We start from the raw sequence: 15,358 nt of genomic DNA on the forward strand, positions 1-15,358 counted from the left end.
ATTTTTCAACAAATATTAAGTCCTTTCAATGGTACTACTGAGGAATAAAACAAAATACTGCAAGCAATCCTCCTGGGTTTTGGATGGGAAGAGATGTTCAAGAGGAAACCTTTCTCCAGTTACTTTTATGATAACAGAGAAAAAGACACACTATTTATGTAAATTGAGGTAGAAAATGAAACTCATTACCAAATAAAGACATAATTTTCCTTCATCATGGGTAAAAAAAAGTGAATTAAAAATAAAAAATAAGATTTAGTAGAAGTCTTAAACCTTCTATTCACCAGCTTCTGACTGCTACTAGGTAAGGCTTTCCAGTGAAGCTGAAAATGACCCACAATATCAAAGGCTCAGCAACTTCTGTGCCTTTTACTGTTTGGGAAGACTTTACTGTCATGACAGGCTGGATTTTCTGACATTTTTGAGAACAAAGGACAAAAACAGGAAAGAATCAGAAGGAAAAAACTCTGGAGTGCTACTGGGGATTCAAGTCTTCCATCTCTCTCCTGACAGTCAGTGCCAGGCTAGCAGCAAATGAAAGAGAGAAACAATGGAAAACACGCCTTTGTTTTTTTATTGATTTTCAATGCATGGACACGTAACATGCCACACGATGGCAGCACAGGCTGCAAAATGCAGAGGAGTTGCTGTACACAAAAAAAGGGACAAACAGACGATTTAATGTTGAAGCTCCTGTTTTACAAAGGCTTCTGAGGGGTAGGGTATCACTGAACATTACTGGCTGGAAAGTGAGGTTTTCCTGTACACAAGTCACGTCTGTAGAGATCACTTTTCCACCAAAGACTGTCTTTTTGAGATGGTATAGGTATTTCTTCTCAGAATTATAAGGACTTTATTGTCCCTAGTGACCTTTTAATTTCCCACTGCCCCAAATTTTCTGTGCTTTCTTTAAACAGAAGTAATGCCTTCATCTCAGGATGCACTGCTGCACTCTGTGACCTGCTCCACCTGCACAAGGTGAAGGTTACAGCTTAGCAGGACAGGGCATACTTGAAGGTGGAGAGTGGTTCTAGCAGAAATCTTTGCTTTTAACATACATTTCTGGCACCATTTCAAAGATTTCATGTTTCAAAAGGAAAGGCAAAATGAACCTCAGGAAGGAAAATACGTTGTAATTTTGAAAACTGATTGAAGGCAGGCTTGGGAGCTGTGATGAAGAAGGACTGGGTTTGAAAGCTGAACAAGGTGCCCTTCTTTGCTGCCTTTTTAACTTCCTCTTTGGTTTTTTTTACTTCCTTTCTGTCCCAGAAATCCTGGACATCTGACTTTGTGCTCCTTTTTCATCTGTTGGTGATTAAGTGGTTTCTAGCACACAAACACACACCAAATGGAAATACAAAAATCATAGCACTTACAAAAAAGAAACTGCCATCTAGAAAGAAAATTGAATACATCACTTTGTCTGGATGTGGGATTATGATACCTTTTAATTCTATTTCACCCTAACATGATTTTGTGGTTTGTTACTGCAATCTTTAGTCTGCATTTTGCTCGTTTGCAGCAGCCCGGGATGCAGTTTGGGTTGGAACTGATAATTAAAAGCTCTTGCTGTTTTGCCATCGCATGCTGCCATCCTGAGGCCAGTTCCCGCAGTGCCGGGAGCCGCGCATGCTGCGGGCTGGCTGTGTCGGGATGCACAAGCACCGTGCATCCCTGCAGCTGAGAGACCACCCCAGATCAAAGTTTGAGTCTTTTGAGAACCATCGCAGCTTCAGAGGTAGCTCAAGATAATTTCTATTTTCATTCCAAGCAGTTAAATTAAATTTTGCTTTTAGTAATCACTCAAGTTTATCTTGTACTTTTAGTTCGTATTTTTTAGTCTGAAACCATGCAGTAAGTATTTTTACAACTGAAAGTTAAATTGGTGTAGTTCTTCACTTGATTAATATAATTTTGCCAGGCACAATCATTCTTTGCCTTTTCTGGATTATTAATCATAGATTATCAGCCTCTATTGTCTTGGCCACAATAACTCCCTGAAGCGCTGGAAGAGCTGGGCTGGGAAGAGTGTGGCTGGACAGTGCCCAGACAGAAAGGGACCTGGGGGTACTGCTCAACAACAGACTGAACATGAGCCAGCAGTGTGCCCTGGTGGCCAAGAACGCCAAGGGCATCCTGGCCTGGATCAGGAATAGTGTGGCCAGCAGGAGCAGGGAGGTCATTCTTCCCCTGTACTCGGCACTGGTGAGGTCACACCTTGAGTGCTGTGCCCAGTTCTGGGTCCCTCAGTTTGGGAAGGACCTTGAAATTCTGGAGCATGTCCAGAGGAGACAACGAGGCTGGTGAGGGGCTTGGAACACAAGCCCTGTGAGGAACAACTGAGGGAGCTGGGGGTGTTTAGCCTGGAGAAAAGGAGACTTAGGAGTGACCCTACCACTCTCTACAACTTCCTGAGAGGTGGTTGTAGTCAGGTGGGGGTTGGTCTCTTTCTCCAAGCAACAAATGTCAGAAATGAGAGGACACAGTCTCAAACTGTGTCAGGGAAATATAGGTTGGATATTAGGAAGAAGTTTATCACAGAAAGAGTGATTAAATATTGGAATGGCCTGCCTGGAGAGGTGGTGGAGTCACCATCCCTGGACGTGCTCAAAAAAAGACTGGATATGGCACTTGGTGCCATGGTTTAGTTAAGATACTTAAGGCATGAGTTGGATGATCTTGAAGGTCTCTTCCAACCTAGTCATTCTGTGATTCTGTGTGTAAGTGGTGTATAACTCATGACTGGTTCTGGTTATCTTTGGGTCCTAAACACTGCCCTAGAATTTGGGAGGATGAGTATGGCTGCACACTGTTTCTAGTACATGTTTTGATCAAAGGAAAAAGCCCTGAAATGAAACTGGATGTTGCCAAGCTTTGGGATAACACACATGAAGACGAGTGAGGCAGCAGGAACTGGGAATTGTGACCATTAGGATAACAAAGGTCATGATGCCAGCCATGTGGGGGGGGCATGGAAAAGGAGGCAGGAGACAAAGACTCAGGAGCAAGAGTGAGACTGTTCCACGACTGGCACATGGGGAGACTGTGAGGGTATAAAAGCCCAGGAGGGTTCCTTGGCTGGGGATCCTCCTCAGATGCACCAGCTCAAGCTGTTCTGTGTTACTGCACCATGAATAAATGGCTTTATGGAGCAAGACATCTGAGACTTTGCCATAGGAAACCTGGGGTAAAACTGGTGAGGAAACCTGGTCTGACTGTGTGAGTGGGATGTGTGATGAGTCAGGTGGGGACCCGTGGGGTCACTGGAGCCTCCTGCTGTGAAGGGGCTTCAGTCCCAGCAGTGAAAATCTCTGTCATCGGGAGGGCAAATGATGGAGAGGCTTGTGAATGGTCAGACTGGGAAATTTCCTTAACAAATGAGCTCCACAAGTTTCTACTACAACTCACAATGACAGAATGGGTAAAAAGACTGGGCTCAAAGTGACATTTGCTCTTTTGTTCAACTGTGGATTCCTCTGTGTCAGGGAAATCATCTGCTTTGGTCCCAGTAGGAAGAATGAGTGTCAAAATGTAAACTGAGTCCTGTTATAGACTGGACTAGTAGTTAATGTAATCCTGTATTGTGTTTCTAAAATCAATTGCAGATGAAACATAAAACTAGTTAGTTATTAGTAATAAAATTGTTTCTTTCAACTAGTGTTGATCTTCTAAAATGAAACTCAGTTCCTTTAACTGTTGTCTCTGACATCCTCCCCAATGTAGCTGCAGTGCTTCCTTCTTTGTGTAAAACATTAATTCTTTAGAACTAATTGCATAAGAGATGGCCTGTCTCCATGTGGCTCACTGCAATATTTAATTTTAAATATTTTCCTATTTAGATCAGTGGATTTGTTCAGGATAGAGCTTTACTGACAAGAAGCACAGGAGCTTGGAGGATCCAAGTTTCCCAGGTTCTCTTTCAATCAATAACTGCCATCAGGATCCTCAAGAAACACTGAAAAAAAACTCAGATAAACTTCTTTCCTGACATCTGACAGCAAAAGAAATGGAAATGTAGCAGTAGAAAGTTGTAGGACAGGAGAAAGAGAACTTTCAGGCTCTCTGTTTCTCAACTTACTGTGGTGGAGTACATTAAGCTGTAAAAATGATTCAGGATCTTAATCCTGTGATACTAAATTAAACAATGAATGCATACAGTCTGTAGCTAAATGCCCTTTCTAAAACTTCTACAAACAAAACTACATTAAATATGGAATTATAATGTTCTTTTCTGCAGGGGTTTCTTTGGGAAAACTTGAAGTGCTAGATCTAGTGGAAGTCAGTTCTGGAACTATTACATCCCCTTTAAGCATGAATTGGTACAAGTATTTCTTATCTCTGTAAGTACACGTGGCTAGATTTGCATTAATTTTCATTGTTTGTTTGTTTTTTTTCTTTAAAGCAAACTTGTGATATGATTTAATTCTTGCCTATAGAAGACTTCTTAGGTAATAAATTGAGAAGGGAGCTTGGAGAAAATCAGCTTGCAACACATTAGTGAGAATATTATAATTAAAATATTCATGGCTTGTTGAAACTTGGATAATTATGAAAATCAATGCAGTAGAGACACTCAGTTGTCATATATGAATATTAGGATAAGAGGAAAAGCCCATATTACCTCAACTGAAATAGAGAGCAAATCTTTTCCTTTGTAGTAACATGAGATAGAGAAACATGAAGTGTGTGAATAAGTGTTTTACATAAACTATAATTATCATTCTGAGGAAAAAAAGTCATGTTTCCTGTTGTAAGATGAATGAAAATATTTATACTCTTATGAGTACATGAGAGGAACAGTGTAAAAAGCAGAACCATATGATAAAATCCAGGTGGAATACGGAGGTGCTGCTACATCTGTTGACTGGAGAAGCACCCAACTGTGTTAGGCAACGTTGTACATCTGGTAAGGCTGTCCTTTACCTTTCAATCCAAGTTCTTTGATTCAGTTCTGTCGTGGTTTAACCTCAACAGGCAGCTAAAATAGCTGCTTGCTCACTCCCCTGCAGAGGGGTAGGGGAGAAAATAAGGACAGCAGAAGTGTGAAAACCCATGGATTGAGATAAGGACAGTTTAAGAGGGAAAACTGAAGCAGTCCAGCTGGAGAAAGATTGTCCTTCTCGGATGTCCCGGCTGGCTATCCAGCACCGCTAGCAGTAGGGGAGCACTATCCCAATTTCCATGGTTCGGGACAGCACCTGAGGCAAACGCTCTGTGCTATGACAGCAGCGTGACCTTGTGGTAGGACGTGGCTTGGCTTATGGCTACAGTCAGCAGAAAAAGAGAGCGCTCTCCAGCTGTGGTGAATCCAGATTTATTGGGCCCCACGGGAACCGACAGCCAAAGAGGAAGAGGGGGAAGGTGCAACAGTTTATAAGGAGGGAGGGAAACAAGGGAGGAGTCAGTCCTTGGACGAATAGGGTATCAGAGGGGAGTGGCCTACAAAAGATTGACTTAGGGAGAACACCAATGGGGATAACTTTAGGGTGGGGCCCCAGCCCCTGAGCCAATCACTCGACGCTCTAGATGGAAGTTTCTAGAGAGTTCTAGAGAGAAGGGTGGGAGCACCAAGTGATGGACAGGGCACTGGGGAGGGATTTGAGAAAGGGTACAATAATCTCCAAGGCAACTGGGGAGGAGTTGGGATAACAGCACAAGGGAGGGATGAGAGAACCAGGGCAGAACCATTACATGATAAGGGGAACAGAACAGTCCAACTTATACAGACACAACACAACAGAAAGCAAAGGCTGGGCACACAGCAGTGCAAAGCAAAATAAGGAATTAATTCACCACTTCCCATTGGCAGGAAGGTGCTCTGCCATCTTCAGGAAAACTGAGTTCTATCGCACATCAGAGTTACTTGGGAACACAGATTCTATAATTCCAAATGTCCCTCCTTCTGCCTTCTTCCCCCATTTCTGGTCAGCTGGGGTCAGCTGTCCTAACTGTGCTCCCTCCCAGCTCCTTGTGTTCTCCCACCCTCCTCACTGGTTTGGTGGGGTGAGGAGCAGAAAAGACCTTGATTCAGTGTAAGTGCTGCTCAACAATAATACAATAATACAACAATAACAAACTTATCAATGCTAATTTCATCCCAAACCCTTACCACAGCATCATTCAAGCTACTATACTCCAACCAAAACCAATGCAACTTATTCAGAGTGCATATAACTTATTTAGAGTGCACCTACTCTGAAGCGTAGTCTCTTCTTTTTTGTTTTTAACTTGTACTGGGTAAACACAGTAAACCTCTGGGCTATGAGTCTTGCTATTAGCTGGAGTAACTTCAGACACTGCAGTCCTTGGCTACAAAGCTGTTACCAGCCCTCCTACACGAGTGAAGGATTGAGGCAAAGAAAATTTGCAGCAATACAAAAAGCATAAATACTGTCTCTCCAGCATGTCACACCATTACACATTTTTACTCTCAGCCTTTGTTTCAGTGGTATAAGTTCACTTCCTTGTGTTTTTCAAGCAACTGGAATAGTTTATGCCAATATCTTGGCAAAAGAGTTTGTCTTAGCCACTGCTGTTCTAACTGGTTCATGTTCTCTGGGAATTGGCCCAAGAGATGAATGCTGCAAATCGGAGAGAGCACAAAACTTAGAGAACTGCCAACTTGTTCTTCCGTGCATTTGCATCTTAGATAGTAGTGAAATTCATGCACTCCATCCTGGTTCACTTTTCCCATGAAGCTCAGGAGTTGCTACTTAGCACTAAGAGGGATTTCTGCCATTAATTCTTTTGCTTCTAGTCTTCATTTCCTCTGATAACTACTACACCACAATATTATTATTTTTTATATGAACATCATAAAGCATTTGGGAATGCACTTGTTAGGAACAACAATGGAAATAAGTGATAGAGCAGTTCTGGCTACACGACACAGTGCAGATGAATAGGAACAGATCTGCACAGTAAATTGCGGGTTGCTGAGGGGAGTGTCCACACTACAGGATAGGGGAATTCATGATCAGCTACAGCTATTCTCATCCCACAGGCTCTGTGCCCCTGTGTGTTTCACTGCCTAAGGTGAAGGCCAAAAACCAGGACAATGAAATAGAAAATGCAGTGGAGAAACAAAGAACTTTGACAAGCAAGAAACAGAGATTATGTTGATGGCGTGTACCTAAGCAAGCTAAACTAAAGATCCACCCTTCAGCTTCTGAACTCTTGCTTCCAGTCACTCACCAATCACGTTTGTGGTTTGGTGTTCTGCAACAGGTTATTCACTTTGAAGAGCTTAATCTTCCTTAGAGTTTAATCTTCCTTTCATATATGATTTTCTGATGATTGTGTTGGCCCAGTTGCCTCACAGGACATTGTATTCTAATGTTCCTTTCCAGAAGAGTAAATTCAAGACATGTCTTTTGGCAAAATTAGCTTTACTGGGTGTCTCATGTGGCAAGAGTCAGATTTAGTTGCTCAACATTTCTCTTCTTCTATTGCATTTATGTTTGATCTTGTTCACAATTGAGTCACTGTTGAGGGAAATTTTGCAATCATTGTTCTTTGAGAATTTTTATTATCATAGCAATTTTGTTGTGAGCCAATTAAATCACGTTGGTAAAACATGTTTGGACAGTAAAAGGAAACTGCCTTGTAGCAGCAGAACAGTACTCAGTAAGAGTGTCAAATCACATCAAGCAGCAAACTTCATGAACAAATATATGAATTTCAGCTTGCTTTTTAAAGCAGATTGCATGACCAAAGTAGAGGCTAGTAAGCAAGTCAGTGTACAGTAGATATTTGTACCTCTGTCAATGGATGCAATACTTTCAAATGTATTGCACTTTTCTTTCTCATTGCTCATCTCACTTCTCCCTTCTCTCCTTTTCTCCTCTTATTTTCTTTTCTTTTCATCAATTTTATTCATTGAGCAACTAATAATCTTAGCATTTTGAAAGGGTTGCTGGAGTATAAGTTTTCTCTGCTCATTTCATCTTATAACATTTATTTCCTGTGTGCACCTGGAAGGCAAAGGAGTATTTTATATAAATCACAAAGACAAATACATAGGAAATACCATTTTGGGAAATAGAAAATTTTGATTTCAGAATATGAGGAGACAGTATTATTCCAGTAAATATGAATAATTTCTTTCTCAGCGCAATGAAAGGCTAATGACTTTTTATATAAGCTCAAAGATGTAGCTGATGCAATACTTCTACTTTTTTTAAACTTGGCTTGAAAATTGTTTTGAACAACTCATATTCACACAGCCATTATCTACATTTAATCTAACTAGTTTTGATATGTGCCTTCTGCCTTGATCTTAACTACTTTTAATATTCTCTTCATTCTTAGTATGATGCTATCAGTTGTCCCAGATTCTGCACCTACTATGTCATCAAAAGTTTCCTGTGCTTCACTAGCAAGATGTTCACCAGTTTCTGCACAACTACAGGCTTACAAGTTGATCCAGTCAAACAATCCTGTTTTCCTTGTGCATTTGAGTTTCACAGCCTGGGGTGAATATGACCTTAACTTAAATTATATCAACAAATTTGTCACTTGATGATTTTAAAATATTTAACCTGTCTCCTTTCTGCTTTCTGCTTTTATTGCAATGAACCTGTCTTTCCATGTGGAGTGACCCAAATAAATGTAGTAGCTGTTGCTGAAGGCAACCAGAAAAACATTATATCCTCATATATCTCTAAATTTAATGAAATATGATAAGAAATCCTTGATGAACATCATGCAATATGAATTTAGGGATGACTTCTTACAGTGTCAGATAGAAGAGAGGTTTATAGCAGATGCCAGGTCTCACATGCTTTTGACAAACTGCTGGTTTGTACATAGCTTGCAGTGGGCAAGAGTGCCCCAGTCATCAAAGCAGTTTCTACACTGACATTTCTCTCTAAAATACTTTGAGATAAATGTCCAAGTCACCCCCACTTACTGCATGCTGGTGCAGTTCTCAGACCAGTTCTGGTAGCAACAAACTGAATTTGTTTAGGAGGAAACTCAACCAAAATCTCTGCTCTGTGTGTACATTAAATACACTCATCACTCCTAATGATGATACAAAGCTTCAACCAGTGAGCAGCCCTCAAAGTGCCTTTAATCACAGGAAGGGGATGTTCCTGTCAGGGAGCCAGGTTAAATCTTGGCTGAGGTCACCTGAAATTGCCCTAATCATCCTCAGTGTGTAAGTAAAAGCCTTGGCACCAAGCACTCTAACCTACTGATCCAGTGTGACAGATTGTTTGTAACGTGGAATTAATCTGGAACGCCTACAGCCCCTGTAGGATCAGCCTCTGAGGTTCTGGCCGCTCAGTCATTGAGCGTGCGGCATGGTTCTGGAAAACTCACCTCATGCCAGCAGTTTTGAGCACCATCACACAATGGTCTAGCTGTTAGAATTTAAAAAATATTTTAAAAGGAAGTGATTGCTCCCTTTTAACTGAGCAGATCTATGCAAAGGAAAAATCATTTACAAATTTTATTTTTACTCCATTTCAGTCTTGTCTTACAATTATTAACTTGTGCAAAATGCTTCAGTTTACTTTCAGTAAAAGGGTTGAGTAAGGTTCAAATTTAGGTCTGTTTTCATTCTAAGACACATTGTATGTAGATGCTTATTAGGTCATAAATGTTGAATTTTTTGCCTATATTTTGTTGCAATGCACCATAGAGAGAAAATCTATGCTCTCCTGTGATGGATGTGATGAGTATGGGTCTGTTATCTTATTCTCAAAAACATCAATTAATTATTTGCATTTCTTATCTGAATTCACATACATAATAGTGCATTTATAATCTATCATACCAATAGCTGAATGATATTCTGTTTCCTGTCTTTTGCAGTTCCTGTTTCTACCTTGTTCCCATCCTTAATGGAAACAACTTTCACTCATAGCTGTGGTCCTTGTTAACACTAACAGCACAGCATGAAGAGCTTCATGCACAGATGTCAGGAAAGGGAGTTTTCCATCAGTCAGGTCTGTCAGACTCTGTACTCAGAGGTTTTTATGTACATAAATTTATGTCAAACTGATGGCCACTGTCCCACACCTGGCTATAAGTCCACAGTTGAAAACATAACCGCAGCTTCCAGGATCAGCTGGTTGCACAGGTTATCTCCTGCTTAAATCAATCCTTGTGTTTCAGCTGCAATAACAACAAATCAGAAGTTTATTTTATTACAACGCCTGCCCTACTTTTTTTTTTTGACCAATTAAACCATTTCTTAATCTTTCAAGCAGAAGTAATTGCTTTTCAAGTGTTTAACTGACCAACAGCTTTCAAGGTTTATCCTCCCTTTTAAAATGACATCAAAGACACTCTTCACCCCATCTACATATTTTCCTTTTTTTTTTTTTTGCATATATTATTGCATACGTGTATATGTCCCCGGAAAAATATAGAAAGCATTTAATGGTCTAGAAAATTAGTTCCAAACTTTGTATTTATCAGCAGCAAACTGTCATAGGTGACACTAGGCTCAAATATTAGGAGCTCCAGCTTTTCCATAACCCTATCGAGTTTGAGAAAATATATAGTGCTGCATTCTTGGCAGCATTGCTGGCTGCACTCTGCTCTTCCCTGCAAACCCATTTTCAGAAACATTATACAGAGCAGAGCTGGCCTGTTCTCCCAGGCTTGGCACCTCCTTCGATGCCTGCCCATGGCTCAGCAGCAAGGGCTGCTTAGCTGGGGCACAGGCTGGGAAGGCTGTAGAGATGTGCACCCTCACTGCAGGGAAGGTTGAACAAATGGAGGCAGATACTGCTGCCAGGAACTCTCATTCCTGCCAACAAATCATCCTTTAGTATGCATTTCAGTTGACCTGTCCTCTCTCATGTTCCTAATTCAAAGGGTGAATACTGCAAAAGTGCTGAGAGACAATGAAGTGGGTTTTTTAAACACTCTGTAGGGTACTTAGAAAGAAACGCATTCTCTTCCAAAAGTGATGGCTCAGAGATCTTCACATTGAGTATTATATCTTGGGTGTTTGCATTGACACCCTATCTCAATACTCATGTATCAGACTAACAGAAAGCAGAGCAGTTTTTGGAAAAAATATATACTTTTAATAATAATGATGAGGAAAATAAAATTTCATCTTCTCAGTGTTTACACCTGATTTCACCCTAAGACAAGGGAGTCTTACAGTGAATAAAGTGAGCATAGCTATTTCTAACATCTTCCTGACACCATTTCTCTGGTAAGAGCAAACCATGCTTTCTTCCATTTTTTCCTGATATTCATGTTGCAGGCCAGTGTGATCCATGCTAAACTGTCACCATTACACAAACAAAGGAGACAGCTGTCCTGGGAAACAAATTATATAAAACATCACTGGTTAGGAAAAAAAAAGATTTTTTTGTCCTAAAGCTAGAACAAAATAGGGTTAATATTTTATGAAAAAATTTCCCCCCGTACAATTTCTGTTAGACAAAAACTAATTAAGCTAACACTGCAAAGGTTATGATTGTTTTTGTAGTGCTACCCCACATAATGATATGATCTTTAAATTTTCCTGTTTATATTGTTATTTCCTTCATAATTACTAAAAATAATTATCTGTTAATAAAAGATTATCTGTTGTGTAAATTTTTGCTGGCTCTTACTAACACTGTAAGTCTGGAGTTCTAGAGATCTGGTTAATTTCAGAGAAAACAACTAAAACCTTAGCTTCAGTAACAAGACATCCACTGGTCATCAGAAAAGGTTTTTTTATGTAACTACAGAATTTATCAGTAGCATGAGAAAATCATGTATCCTTTGATTACTACCTAAAGGCTTCCTGTATTTGTGTTATGTTAGTGTGATATACATAACTTCTTCCCTTTAGTTTTGTTACTGATGTAGTGACTGATTGAGCTGTGTATGAAACAAAACCAAGATATAAAGTGATCTCAAAACCATGTGTTAGGAAGGCAAGGAAAAGGTGCCAATCGCTGTTGTGTTCTAGAGCACAGGGGATCATAAAACCTCATCATATACTCTTTGATCTGGTCAAATTACAGCCTCCTCAGAGTGGGAGGAAAGAGTTGGGACTTTATGAGCTTATTTCATTTTTAGTATTTATGTGATAAGTTTGTCATGGTTTAGTTGTAGTTATGGAATGGCTTAATTATAGGTTGATACAGCAAAGTTCCCTGTATTTAAAGAGTTGCGTAATGCGGCCGTGTTTGCCCAAGACTACTTTCAGTCTAATAATTTCAAGTGATAAAGATCATTTGCATTGAAAATCTAAGTTGTTTGGCATTAGGTGGAGGCTGACTCTTCTCAACAGTGTATTTAACTTTAGCTCAAAAACTGAATGCTTTCTTAGAGAGTGAAAAAATAAATCACACGCATACACATACAACCTTCCTGTTCAAAACTTTCAGTGTCTCTAGGTCTTTCAATAGAAGTTTGACTATTTCCATGGGGTTATTCTCCTTAGTTATATGTGTATTTTCAGTTACATATGTATTGGTATCATGCCTGTCCCACTTGATCAAATTAGGAGTCTGATTTGAAATTTGCAGACAGCCTTTGAGTGTTTGTTGGCTCATATGCAAAGAATGACCTTTCTGAAACACACTTTGTCTAAGGATCTTCAGAGTTGACTAAGGCTTTCCTTTCAATTGCCACTGTAATCATAATTTTCTAACTGAAATTAGATACAGAGGTGGGATTCATTTGACCAAATAGAAACCTTTATCTTCAGATTGAATGAATCATGATCCAAAACTCCATTATCTAAATATCTGCTAACTACAAATTCACTGTGTGATGACAACCTCATTTGTAGATGTCTACATTTTTAAAATGTAAGTTATATAAGTTATTTGCCTTTTCTTCACAGACCCTGTACTGGTGTGCAAACAGCCCTCTCAGATTCAGATTACACAGAAGCTGGACTGCAAGAAGAGAGGGCAAATTGCAAAAGAGGTGTTTGACATATTAAAAAAAAAATACAAAACATATCCTTTGAGAGGTAAGAAATTATACCAGCATTCACACAGAGACATGTCCTGAGGCCAAGGCTGAGAACAAAAACAAAAGGGAAGAGAAAACTAGGATAAGAAAGGGATCTGGAGGCTAGAGCTAAAGAGGAAAAGTCCCAAAATAGTATGAGGAGGCTGGGATCAGAGAACAAAACAAATTGCTTGGGGAGTTGCTTGAAAATAAATGTCATCTCTCTATAACATTTGAAGCTAGTACTTTGGAGTTGCAGATTTCTTCAAGGTATTTGCTGATGGAAAGCATTGCACACAGAGTTTTCAACATGCCTCAGCCAAAATAAGACTCTGGGTGTTTGAAAACTGTCCAAAAAAATGTACTGCTTCTGTAGATCTCCTTGTTTAACTTTAGTGAACATAAATATCACCTGGGCAACTTTAAGTCCAGCAAATCTGATTTTTATACATAACCCCTTTTTGTTTAATGTCACAGATTTAGCTGAAGATATTATAGACATTTGAATGAATATTCCCATTGTTCCACTTGAAAATATACTGAAGGGTAATAATCAATAAATATTTCAGTGGAAATCAACAATAATCCATGTGAAAACACACACTGTACCCTAAAAAAAGGATAAATCATGAAAGTTGTAAGGCCAAAACAAAAAACATAGCAAACAATGATAAATTTGATGGTAGTCTATTTTCTGTTAGACAAGCTTGGTGCCCTTCTCATCTCAAGTACATTTTGTGTGTGTGTTCTAATAAGATAGTCCTTTTAACCTAAAACACTTGTCTTGTTTTCATTCAGAAGGCTCTGAATGGGATTACAAGAGCAAGAACAGCGTGTTGTGTAACAGTCTCCTGATAAAAGAATGCTTTGCCCCCTTACTCTCCCCCTAGGAAAATACATAAAACCAGGAAAAGTGCAAGATCAGTGAGAGACTTTGAATCCCATTTTCATTGTTATGCTTAAGTACAACTCCAGCTTGAGGCTGACTGAGGTTGAGGTGACTCAGTTTCAGGTCTTTTTTTTTTTCCCCTCCCACCAGTTTCTCCACAGCTCAGTCGCCCCAGCATAGTGGATGTAACCACCCTCCATCTCATGAATATGGCCAGGACACAAATGCTGAGCTCAGCCCTCTGATGCTGGCTGGTCCATGAAGCAGCATGGAGTGTCACAGACCCTCTCCATGCTGCCTGTGTGAACTCACTCTTCCTCCTCTTCCTCCTCCTCTTACAGTCCCACAGCACCAAAAAACAGAGGGGTGGAAAGAGGGGCACTCTCTGTGTGAACTGAAAAACACCAGTGGCACAAATATTGACAAGGAGTGACTATCAAGGCAGGTTCACTACCCTCAAAGCTAAGGAGGAACAAGGTGTGCTCTCAAGAGAAGCATCTGTGCCCGCTGACCCTGAGCCATGCAGAGGCACCAGGAGGAACCAGAGAGTGGGTGACAGCAACAGGTGACTCTCTGCTTCCAGGGACAGATAGACCCAGATGTCAGCCTGACCTGCTCTCTAGACAATTTTGCTCCTTGCTCACTGGGAAATTATCCAAGAGGATTAAGGAGTAGACAATGTGAGTGTCTGCTATGCATCCCCTGACCAGGAAGGACAAGTGCATGAGGCTTTCCATGGGCAGCCAGAAGCAGCCTCCCATCTAGGCTCTGGTCCTCATGGGGCATTTTTACCACCCTCATACCTGCTGGAATGGCATAAGCAGCAGCTTGGCTGCTTGGAAAGCACAGCTTGGCAGAATAGGACCTGGAGCTCCTGGGGGATACCATGAGTCAATGTGCTTTCCCCACAAAGGAGGCCAGTGACATTTTGGGCTGCATGTGGAGTGTTGCCACCTGGTCAAAGAAAGTGATCCTTCCCTTCTAGTCAGCACTGGTGAGGCCACTCCTGGACTGTTGTGTCTAGCTCTGGGCTCCTCAGTAGGACATACTGGAGGCAGTCCAAAGAAGGCACAAAAACAATGAAGGGACTGGAGCCTCTCTCTGATGAGAAAATGCTGAGGAATGTGAACTGTTCAGCCTGGAGAAGGTTCAGGGCTGATCTTATTAATTTATACCTATACCTCAAGCAAAGTTGCCTAGGTGGCAGAGCCAGGCTCTTTTCAGTGGTGCCCAGAACACAGGCAGCACCATCTGAAGACCAGGAAGAACATTTTTACTTTGAAGGTGACTGAGCACTGGAACAGATTTCCCAGAGAGGCGGTAGTCTCTATCCTTGGAGATACTCAAAATCCACATGGTCCAGAACAACAGCTGTTAAGTGGCCATGCTTGAGCAAAGAGGTTGGACCAGAGGACATCCAGAGGTCCTTTCCAATCTCAGCCATTCTGTGCATTTCCCTCTCCTTGAATCTAGATAACCAAACTTACATTCCACTTGTCTCCTTACCATAATTTCATAACCCCCAGTATACTGATATTCTACAGC

The sequence above is a fragment of the Agelaius tricolor genome, unplaced genomic scaffold (genome assembly GCF_023055355.1).
Source record: "Agelaius tricolor isolate 1412-34295 unplaced genomic scaffold, bAgeTri1.0.p SCAF_2, whole genome shotgun sequence".
Lineage (NCBI taxonomy): Eukaryota > Metazoa > Chordata > Aves > Passeriformes > Icteridae > Agelaius > Agelaius tricolor.